This window comes from Telmatherina bonti (genome assembly GCF_933228915.1).
Source record: "Telmatherina bonti genome assembly, chromosome: 19".
In the NCBI taxonomy this organism is placed as follows: domain Eukaryota; kingdom Metazoa; phylum Chordata; class Actinopteri; order Atheriniformes; family Telmatherinidae; genus Telmatherina; species Telmatherina bonti.
In genome coordinates this window covers 2,725,026-2,736,249 of record NC_136617.1, presented here as the reverse complement: position 1 = coordinate 2,736,249, position 11,224 = coordinate 2,725,026, and positions in this window count along the sequence as shown.

Here is an 11,224-nt window from a genome sequence, read left to right as displayed (position 1 = left end):
TCTAAAATGGACTCTGGCTGCTTGTATGTTATATCCAATAGGGGTTGAGTAATTTCTGCATAGTTAGAAATCCAAGTTTGACAAAAATTACACAGACCAAGAAACTGCATCATTTGTTTCTTGGTCACTGCTCGTTGTGCGTTTAACATTGCTTCCTTTCTGTCTTCACAGTCTTCTCCCTTCAACACTTATTAAATGGCCTTAGAACTTCACTTCCTCTTTAACCCACTGAAGTTTTTTGAGTGAGACTTTGTTTCTCGTATCAGCTAAGAGTCTGAGAAGTTTGAGTGACGTTTCTCTACAGTTTTCTTCACAGTTTCCCGCTATGATGATATCATTGATGTAGGAAATTACCTGTGAATGGGCGGGGACTTTAAATCCAGCCTAACAGTTTTGATGGCTGCTGCAAAAATAGTTGGAGAATCACAAAAACCCTGCGGTAATCTAGTAAATGTGTACTGTTTTCCTTCAAATGTAAACCCGAACCAACCTCTGGACTCTTCTGATACCGGAATAGAGAGAAATGCATTACTTAAATCGATCACTGTGAAAAATGTCTGGGAAGGTTTCAAATTGTTAAGAACCATGTGTGGATCAGGAATGCTCGGAGCACGACTCTCTACTGCTGCTTTCACTGCTCTAAGATCCTGTACAGGTCTCCAACTTCCATCCGCCTTCCTAACTGGGAAGATTGGAGAACTGCAACACATGTCCGCATTTTCTTCGATAATTCCTGTCTTTTTCATATCTTCTATGACCGGTCTGAATCCTTCAACTGCATCTGGCTTTAAGGGGTACTGTCTGATTCTTGGCCTATAATCTGTTTTGGGTTTTATGACAACTGGCTGAGCTGTGGTCATTAACCCTACATCATTTTTCCCTTTTGCCCACAGAGTTTCTGGAATTCCTTTTAACTCGGGGTATAGATTTAAATCCACCAAATATCACTCTGCTGTTGAACAGCTGGATTCTTCCAAGTGTGTCTGAGGAGTTGCATTGAAAACCCACCCCAAGCGTTTCCGATGCATCTGTCTTTTCCTGTTAACCTCCCACCCCTTTTCATCTGGAATCAGACCCTGATTCCTCTTTAAATCTAAGAATGACGTGTAACTCTGTTGGCTTGAGTGTCATGAGCTGTCTGTTGGCATTTTTCTGCTAGTTGAATTAACTCAAGTGGTGCATGTGAATTGTCCTTCAGTGAAATATCTAAAGACCAATAAAAATGTGGCTCTCTGATGCTCTGATGAAAAAATCCATCCTGACTTTATCTTCCACAGACTGCAACCATACCATGATGGTTTCCATGGCGTCGAAAAATGCGTCATTTTAGAAAGTTTTTTCTATTTCGAAATCGTTGTGACGTCCCGGGGGATAAGGTTCAGTAATTGGTTACCTTCTACTGGTTAACAAGGGCATGTACAAATACATCAGGCGGGTGGAAAACGTGGGATAAAGTTATTTCCAACGATGGCTGGTGAGTTTACCAAACAGAGACATCCTGCTGCATTCGTTGCTGTGGGTTGCTGTTTTCCACTTCATTTTCAGGGTCTGATTCAGGTTCCATCAACCGATGTCCAGTGAGAAAAGTTGGGTACACCGCCGACCAAGTGACGAATTCACACCACAGGACTTTGTTACAGGATGCACTCACGCCCCGGCTGTCGGCAGAATAAACAACGTGTCTCCGCCCCACATCCTCAGCTGTCACCGACCTTGGAATCCGGCTTTTCCAAAGGACCAAATTATGTTAAGTTTAAACCCTTAACATAATTATCATTAAATAAGAAGGAAGCCAGACAAGACGATCTTGATAACTTGCAAGGAGGCTTATCCCAGAAGCCTGTGCTTAAAAAAAAAAAAACCCAAGCCATTTATTGAAAGATACCACGTGACATTCATACAATGTTGATACAATTCAATGTGTGTTAGGTGCACAAATGTGCATGCATATGTACGACTTCAGTACATGCGAATGTGTTTGAACAGTCCATGTGTGTGCATGTGGGTGTTTGCTTGGTTCAAAAGTCCAATGCGTGTGTGCTCTTCTTCCCTGTAGCCTGTTTGGTCAGACCACTCTGACCTTTGCACGTTGCTGGAATGTCGTGTTTATCCAAACAGCACTCACTCTCTCACAGAGGAAGACTTAACTTGCACATGAAGATTAATGAAGAATATATCAATATGAGATTAATGAGAAATTATCATAATATAAACTGAAAATAACATGACAAACTGAATTTCCCATCAGCTGGTGCATTTGTACACCTGCACTGTAAACCCTAATAAGTTCACAGAACTAAAAAATGATTTTGTAACAAATTACACAAAAATATTTTAGTTACACTATTAAATTTTTTAAGTTTACACAGAATAAAAAAAAATTATGTTTAGTTGCCCTAAATGTTCTCAATGTTATCTAATGAATATTGATATTCCACAACTTATAATTAGTTAGTAATTCACTTAAAATGTTCAATATTCTTCAACTCAAAATCCAGGGAAAATGCACTTATAATTTTCAGTATTCTAGACTTAAAATATGGGAGAAATGTACTTAAATTTTTCTATATTTTCCAACTCAAAACGTTGGATAATGCACTCAAATGAACTAACTTGAAATACCAATTGATGCTTACTCGCTGCATCATTATAACCCTGTAATAATCAGAAACATGAAAATGACACCAAAGTAAAAATTTAACACTTTTTTTTTTTTATCCAACACAATGTGCTTTTGAATAGGCATGAATCACAAGCACTTAGAAGAACCAAAAGTGCTTGTTGTAAATGAAAACATGACAAAATAACGTAAGTAAAATGTCATTTAAAGTGCAGTAGTTTCATATACCGATAGTTGTCATTGCTATAAAGGTTAAATTTGGTATTTTTGGTCTACATTTTGCTTAATTCAGTTAACACCACGATAAATATTCACATATGATGTACAATAAAATAAAAATCAGATTTTAAGGATAATCCACCCTCCACAGCAATAACTACTATTATAAAAATGTTATGGCACCCACATTAGCTTGAAAGCTGCAGCTCAACTTTCCAGAAATATAACATTCGAAGCACTGGCTTCTAACATGACTACCAACTGGCAACATCAATGTAGTGCATGTAACTTTGACCAGGTAACATGTCAATGTATTATGTCTGAGTTATAGAGGAACAGTTTCACATCTTAAATCTGAGGTAGAAGAGGCAGCGTTTCATCTCAGGCAAACACACCTTCAGTATCATTTAGACTTTGTACAAAGTAGAAATGTCAGGCAGAAGAAGGAAATGATTAGATTTTTAAAGATGGGGAAGACAACAACAACAACAACTGAAAACGTCCCCAATACTCAGCTCAACAAATAGTCCATTCTGAGAAATTCACTGAACAAATCATTCTTCAGTGTCAATAGACGTTCTTTCAGTGGTTTGTAGTCCTCAAGACACATCACAACTTTCTGCATAAATGTAAGCTCAAGTTTCTTTGGGTATTGTAGGTCCAGTGCATAGATGTACCCAAAGAGGAGGAGAAATGAATCATTCAGATTTGTGGGACCACTCACAAGTATTTCATCCTTAACGACAATACAGATGCTCTCAGGGCAGAAGAGGGCTGTATCAGGAGTGTCTATGAGACAGTTGTCAGGAGAACCACTGGAATGTCTGCCAGGTCTGGACCATCTGCTGACTACAAAATGCAAATACAAAGAAGAGTTCAGCTCCTGAAAAAAACAAATCATACTACCGATATCTATAAGTGACATTACTGTCACTGATTACAGCAAGTAGACCGCAACAAAGCTAACTGCTAAAACAATTTTCTTTTAATAATGTTAAGAAGTAATGTTAGTTTTGCACCTACATGTTAGCATACTTTTTTAGTAGAATGCTTTATACTGTTCACTTTTTGATTTTCTACATTTCAGTTTGCAGAGTTAAAATTCAAGTAACCTTCATGAACAGGTCCTGGTTCTATTTGAGTTATTAGTGAACTGATATATGTTTAGGTTGAATGAGTCAGCAAAGGGATTGATGGTGAGGCCAGTACACTTACATTACAGGTCTTGAAGAAATTGGAGGAATCTTCACGCAGGTACACAGGAAGAGCAACAAGGACAAGGACCTGTCTCCTATTTATATCATGTTGATCCTAGATGGACAAATATAATCCATTACAATAGTAATTACTCAAACACCTTTTTTCTGATTGAATGCATATTTTCTAAGGCATCTTATCTCTGATGATATGACAATGTTGTTCTAATGGCATAATCACTTAACCTTAGGTCACAGTCCCAAGATATTGCAAAACTTTTTCTGACTGCACACAAGGCAATTTACACTATGGCTCCTTACAGCTGTCTAATTATAATCTGTTCATCATCTGTTACCTTATCATGCAAAGTTAAAAAGTTTACCTGAAGATCATAAATCCTCATGAGCTTGGCTAGCTCATCTGCTATCTTGCCAGTCTTGGTGGACTTCTCTCTGATCAAGGTGATTAGTCTAGGTGAGTGTCTATCCAGCTGTGTAGAATCAATTACTCAGGTTAACATTGTTGATCGGTGGAACTCTGCAAACACCTGGACATGGACAGAATTACACAGAAATGTGCAAAGATGAATTAGGAACAGCATTAGAAATGCATTTGTTTAAAAAAAAAAAATTCAGTTGGAAAGCAGACTAAAAAATTCTTAGTCAATCATGTTCAAAGTGGCCACCAGTTGATCAACACATGGGTCATTTGATTAAGTCTGTTCTTCTGCTGGGGGGAAAAAAAACCTGGAAAAATTCAGGGCAAAAACTTCAAATTATTACCTAATTGACACAACTCACCTATTGGCACTTAGCTGCTGGTGAAAAGCTGATGCTGTGAAGCACTCTTTGTAGGCAGATATCTGTATACAACAGGAGCACAAAGATTATTTATTGATGTTCAAGAACATTTTTAAAATAATACAACTTCAATAATAAAATGAAATTGCAGACATATAAAAAATTCTAAAAAAAAAAAAAAAAATTAAAAAAAAAAAACCCAAAAAAACAATACACTAATTTAGCACCACTTATACACCCAGGCTGTGTCTCAATCAGCGCGCTACTTCGCGCACTATGTTTCAGTGCGTAGTGCGTTTACACTGACTTTTGCACAAAAAACTCAGTGCACTGAAAGTACCCGGATGCTGCCCTAAACCCACCCATAAATGCAGTGTGGAATGATGGACACTTCACGCACTAAATCAACGCTATTTTGCTGACGTAGCGGAGGAGGATGGACTTTCCATCAGTTTACCAGGTAAATAATGGCGGAGTTTAACGCCGGTCCAGGCGGGGATTCATTTGTATAAATGTAAGTATTAAATTATTCCGTTATGATTGTGATGTATACTGCAGCCTGCTAATCTATCCCTGACGACAGTTATGGATCTGACCATTTGTCAGACTCGGTAGTTAGCACCGTATTTTAGCACACTGTTAGCAGTTTTTATCCGCTGTAGTGGACGTATACAGGTTATATGTGTTATAAATGATGAATGTTATAGGTTCTGTGTGTTCATTCATCCTTGTTGAACGTCCAGATGAAGCATTGTGGTGTTTAGAACGTAAACTATTAATACCGATATAGCGCCAGTTTTTAGAGAGCGGTCCGTTACTATGGTTACCACTGATGCCATAAATCCGCATCGTATTGTCAGATCTGATCTGCTGAGACTGAATGAGAAAATATAGATATAAAATAAACATAGTAGTGAATTTAGTTGGTATGATTATTAGAGTGCAAAGTGTGAGGTGTGTAAAGCCTGTTCCATCCTCCACGAGAAGCGAGAACTTTTTTCTTGTTCTCGGGGCTCCGAGAAGAAAATGACGTCATTTTGTTCTCGCAGACGTGTTTGAGGACAGTTCTTGACACATCGGGCTGGCAGAACTTTTTTTCTTGCGGGGCTGCGAGAAGTATGGTGTGATTGGTCGGACATGTGAGGTGGGCGTGGTTAACACGGAGAAAGCAGGAAGCAGAGTTGCTGCTTCTGTGTGTTTCCTGTTGCCGGCAAAACGGATTGTTTTGATAAAACAGCTGATCGAGGTGGTGAGAAAGTACCAACATTTTTACATGTGGCAATAAAACACTCGAACCCAGCCGTGTGCACGACCCGCCCTGCCGCGGACAAAGTTGCTCGTTAAATATGAAACTAGACAAGCACGCAGAAAGCGGAAACCTCCGCCAAGCACAATGTTAAAGAATCCTTTTAAAACATTCCTGGATCCAAACGGTGATCCGGATCACCACCAGAATTTAATCACTTCTTCATTTTTACATTTGCAACAACTCTTGAAATATTTATAAAATTCCTCCGTAACCTTTTAAGTTATCTTGAGCAAAAAGACGCTGGGGGAAACAACCTCCTCGGTGGAGGTAACAACCGGGTTCATCGCACATGAAGCAGACATCGCCCCCCCGCAGTGATCCCTCCCCGCTGCAGACCTGCTTCTCCTGGAGGATGGATGGACCTGCCGAACAAGACGTTTTTTCTTGTTCTTGCAGCCTCGAGAACAAGAACTCAGTTCTTGCTTCTCGTGGAGGATGGAACAAGCTTAACTTTCTTCTGCATGGCTCCACCTCGTCTGTCTCTGATTGGAAATCGATCGAGTGTGTGTGTGTGTGTGTTTAGTTTACGTTGTAGTTGGTGTCATGTAATATTTACTGAATGTTTAGTGTGTTTTGTGTATGGTAATAAATTAATCATTACAAAATATATAATTATATTACAAAAATGTAAAGAGCAGTTCGTTGTACATCTTCATTATATAGAGACACACAGTTTGTTTCCCATTCGCCAACTTATTTATTGTTTAGATATAAATGCAGTCATGATCTGGGGAGTAACACATCATTACCATCCTCTGCTTCTCATCAGCCTCACAGACGGTTCCTGGAGATGCTGCTGGTTCTCCTGCTGGTTGTTCCCCAGCTGCCCTCCTGACATCTTCATCATCATCATCTTCATCATCATCATCATCTGGCTCCAGAAGGTCACCGCTGCTCATGCAGATGTTGTGGAGGACGGTGGACGTACTTCACCTCCTTCCGTCCTGAAAGACGGACCTCCACCTGGTCTCTAGGATCCTGAAAGACCTCCACCTGGTCTCTGGGATCCTGAAAGACGGACCTCCACCTGGTCTCTAGGGTCCTGAAAGACGGACCTCCACCTGGTCTCTAGGGTCCTGAAAGACGGACCTCCACCTGGTCTCTAGGGTCCTGAAAGACGGACCTCCACCTGGTCTCTGGGGTCCTGAAAGACGGACCTCCACCTGGTCTCTAGGATCCTGAAAGACGGACCTCCACCTGGTCTCTAGGATCCTGAAAGACGGACCTCCACCTGGTCTCTAGGGTCCTGAAAGACGGACCTCCACCTGGTCTCTAGGGTCCTGAAAGACGGACCTCCACCTGGTCTCTAGGATCCTGAAAGACCTCCACCTGGTCTCTAGGATCCTGAAAGACGGACCTCCACCTGGTCTCTAGGATCCTGAAAGACGGACCTCCACCTGGTCTCTGGGGTCCTGAAAGACGGACCTCCACCTGGTCTCTAGGATCCTGAAAGACGGACCTCCACCTGGTCTCTAGGATCCTGAAAGACGGACCTCCACCTGGTCTCTAGGATCCTGAAAGACGGACCGCCACCTGGTCTCTAGGATCCTGAAAGACGGACCTCCACCTGGTCTCTAGGATCCTGAAAGACGGACCTCCACCTGGTCTCTAGGGTCCTGAAAGACGGACCTCCACCTGGTCTCTAGGATCCTGAAAGACGGACCTCCACCTGGTCTCTAGGGTCCTGAAAGACGGACCTCCACCTGGTCTCTAGGATCCTGAAAGACGGACCTCCACCTGGTCTCTAGGGTCCTGAAAGACGGACCTCCACCTGGTCTCTAGGATCCTGAAAGACGGACCTCCACCTGGTCTCTAGGATCCTGAAAGACGGACCTCCACCTGGTCTCTAGGATCCTGAAAGACGGACCTCCACCTGGTCTCTAGGATCTGAAAGATGGACCTCCACCTGGTCTCTAGGATCCTGAAAGACGGACCTCCACCTGGTCTCTAGGATCTGAAAGATGGACCTCCACCTGGTCTCTAGGATCCTGAAAGACGGACCTCCACCTGGTCTCTAGGATCCTGAAAGACGGACCTCCACCTGGTCTCTAGGATCCTGAAAGACGGACCTCCACCTGGTCTCTAGGATCCTGAAAGACGGACCTCCACCTGGTCTCTAGGATCCTGAAAGACGGACGTCCACCTGGTCTCTGGGATCCTGAAAGACGGACCTCCACCTGGTCTCTAGGATCCTGAAAGACGGACCTCCACCTGGTCTCTAGGATCCTGAAAGACGGACCTCCACCTGGTCTCTGGGATCCTGAAAGACGGACGTCCACCTGGTCTCTAGGGTCCTGAAAGACGGACCTCCACCTGGTCTCTAGGATCCTGAAAGACGGACCTCCACCTGGTCTCTAGGGTCCTGAAAGACGGACCTCCACCTGGTCTCTAGGATCCTGAAAGACGGACCTCCACCTGGTCTCTGGGATCCTGAAAGACGGACCTCCACCTGGTCTCTAGGATCCTGAAAGACGGACCTCCACCTGGTCTCTGGGATCCTGAAAGACGGACCTCCACCTGGTCTCTGGGATCCTGAAAGACGGACCTCCACCTGGTCTCTAGGATCCTGAAAGACGGACCTCCACCTGGTCTCTAGGATCCTGAAAGACGGACCTCCACCTGGTCTCTAGGGTCCTGAAAGATGGACCTCCACCTGGTCTCTAGGATCCTGAAAGACGGACCTCCACCTGGTCTCTAGGATCCTGAAAGACGGACCTCCACCTGGTCTCTAGGATCCTGAAAGACGGACCTCCACCTGGTCTCTGGGATCCTGAAAGACAGACCTCCACCTGGTCTCTAGGGTCCTGAAAGACGGACCTCCACCTGGTCTCTAGGATCCTGAAAGACAGACCTCCACCTGGTCTCTAGGATCCTGAAAGACGGACCTCCACCTGGTCTCTAGGATCCTGAAAGACGGACCTCCACCTGGTCTCTAGGATCCTGAAAGACGGAACTCCACCTGGTCTCCAGGATCCTGAAAGACTGACCTCCACCTGGTCTCTAGGATCCTGAAAGACGGACCTCCACCTGGTCTCCAGGATCCTGAAAGACTGACCTCCACCTGGTCTCTAGGATCCTGAAAGACGGACCTCCACCTGGTCTCTAGGATCCTGAAAGACGGACCTCCACCTGGGTCTCTAGGATCCTGAAAGACGGACCTCCACCTGGTCTCTGGGATCCTGAAAGACGGACCTCCACCTGGTCTCTAGGATCCTGAAAGACGGACCTCCACCTGGTCTCTGGGATCCTGAAAGACGGACCTCCACCTGGTCTCTGGGATCCTGAAAGACGGACCTCCACCTGGTCTCTAGGATCCTGAAAGACGGACCTCCACCTGGTCTCTAGGATCCTGAAAGACGGACCTCCACCTGGTCTCTAGGGTCCTGAAAGATGGACCTCCACCTGGTCTCTAGGATCCTGAAAGACGGACCTCCACCTGGTCTCTAGGATCCTGAAAGACGGACCTCCACCTGGTCTCTAGGATCCTGAAAGACGGACCTCCACCTGGTCTCTGGGATCCTGAAAGACAGACCTCCACCTGGTCTCTAGGGTCCTGAAAGACGGACCTCCACCTGGTCTCTAGGATCCTGAAAGACAGACCTCCACCTGGTCTCTAGGATCCTGAAAGACGGACCTCCACCTGGTCTCTAGGATCCTGAAAGACGGACCTCCACCTGGTCTCTAGGATCCTGAAAGACGGAACTCCACCTGGTCTCCAGGATCCTGAAAGACTGACCTCCACCTGGTCTCTAGGATCCTGAAAGACGGACCTCCACCTGGTCTCCAGGATCCTGAAAGACTGACCTCCACCTGGTCTCTAGGATCCTGAAAGACGGACCTCCACCTGGTCTCTAGGATCCTGAAAGACGGACCTCCACCTGGGTCTCTAGGATCCTGAAAGACGGACCTCCACCTGGTCTCTAGGATCCTGAAAGACGGACCTCCACCTGGTCTCTAGGATCCTGAAAGACGGACCTCCACCTGGTCTCTAGGATCCTGAAAGACGGACCTCCACCTGGTCTCCAGGATCCTGAAAGACGGACCTCCACCTGGTCTCTAGGATCCTGAAAGACGGACCTCCACCTGGTCTCCAGGATCCTGAAAGACTGACCTCCACCTGGTCTCTAGGATCCTGAAAGACGGACCTCCACCTGGTCTCTAGGATCCTGAAAGACGGACCTCCACCTGGTCTCTGGGATCCTGAAAGACGGACCTCCACCTGGTCTCTAGGATCCTGAAAGACGGACCTCCACCTGGTCTCTAGGATCCTGAAAGACGGACCTCCACCTGGTCTCTAGGATCCTGAAAGACGGACCTCCACCTGGTCTCTGGGGTCCTGAAAGACGGACCTCCACCTGGTCTCTAGGATCCTGAAAGACGGACCTCCACCTGGTCTCTGGGATCCTGAAAGACGGACCTCCACCTGGTCTCTGGGATCCTGAAAGACGGACCTCCACCTGGTCTCTGGGATCCTGAAAGACCTCCACCTGGTCTCTAGGATCCTGAAAGACGGACCTCCACCTGGTCTCTGGGATCCTGAAAGACGGACCTCCACCTGGTCTCTGGGGTCCTGAAAGACGGACCTCCACCTGGTCTCTAGGGTCCTGAAAGACGGACCTCCACCTGGTCTCTAGGGTCCTGAAAGACGGACCTCCACCTGGTCTCTAGGATCCTGAAAGACGGACCTCCACCTGGTCTCTAGGATCCTGAAAGACGGACCTCCACCTGGTCTCTAGGATCCTGAAAGACCTCCACCTGGTCTCTAGGGTCCTGAAAGACGGATCTCCACCTGGTCTCTAGGATCCTGAAAGACGGACCTCCACCTGGTCTCTAGGATCCTGAAAGACGGACCTCCACCTGGTCTCTAGGATCCTGAAAGACGGACCTCCACCTGGTCTCTAGGATCCTGAAAGACGGACCTCCACCTGGTCTCTGGGATCCTGAACGACGGACCTCCACCTGGTCTCTAGGATCCTGAAAGACGGACCTCCACCTGGTCTCTAGGGTCCTGAAAGACGGACCTCCACCTGGTCTCTAGGGTCCTGAAAGACGGACCTCCACCTGGTCTCTGGGATCCTG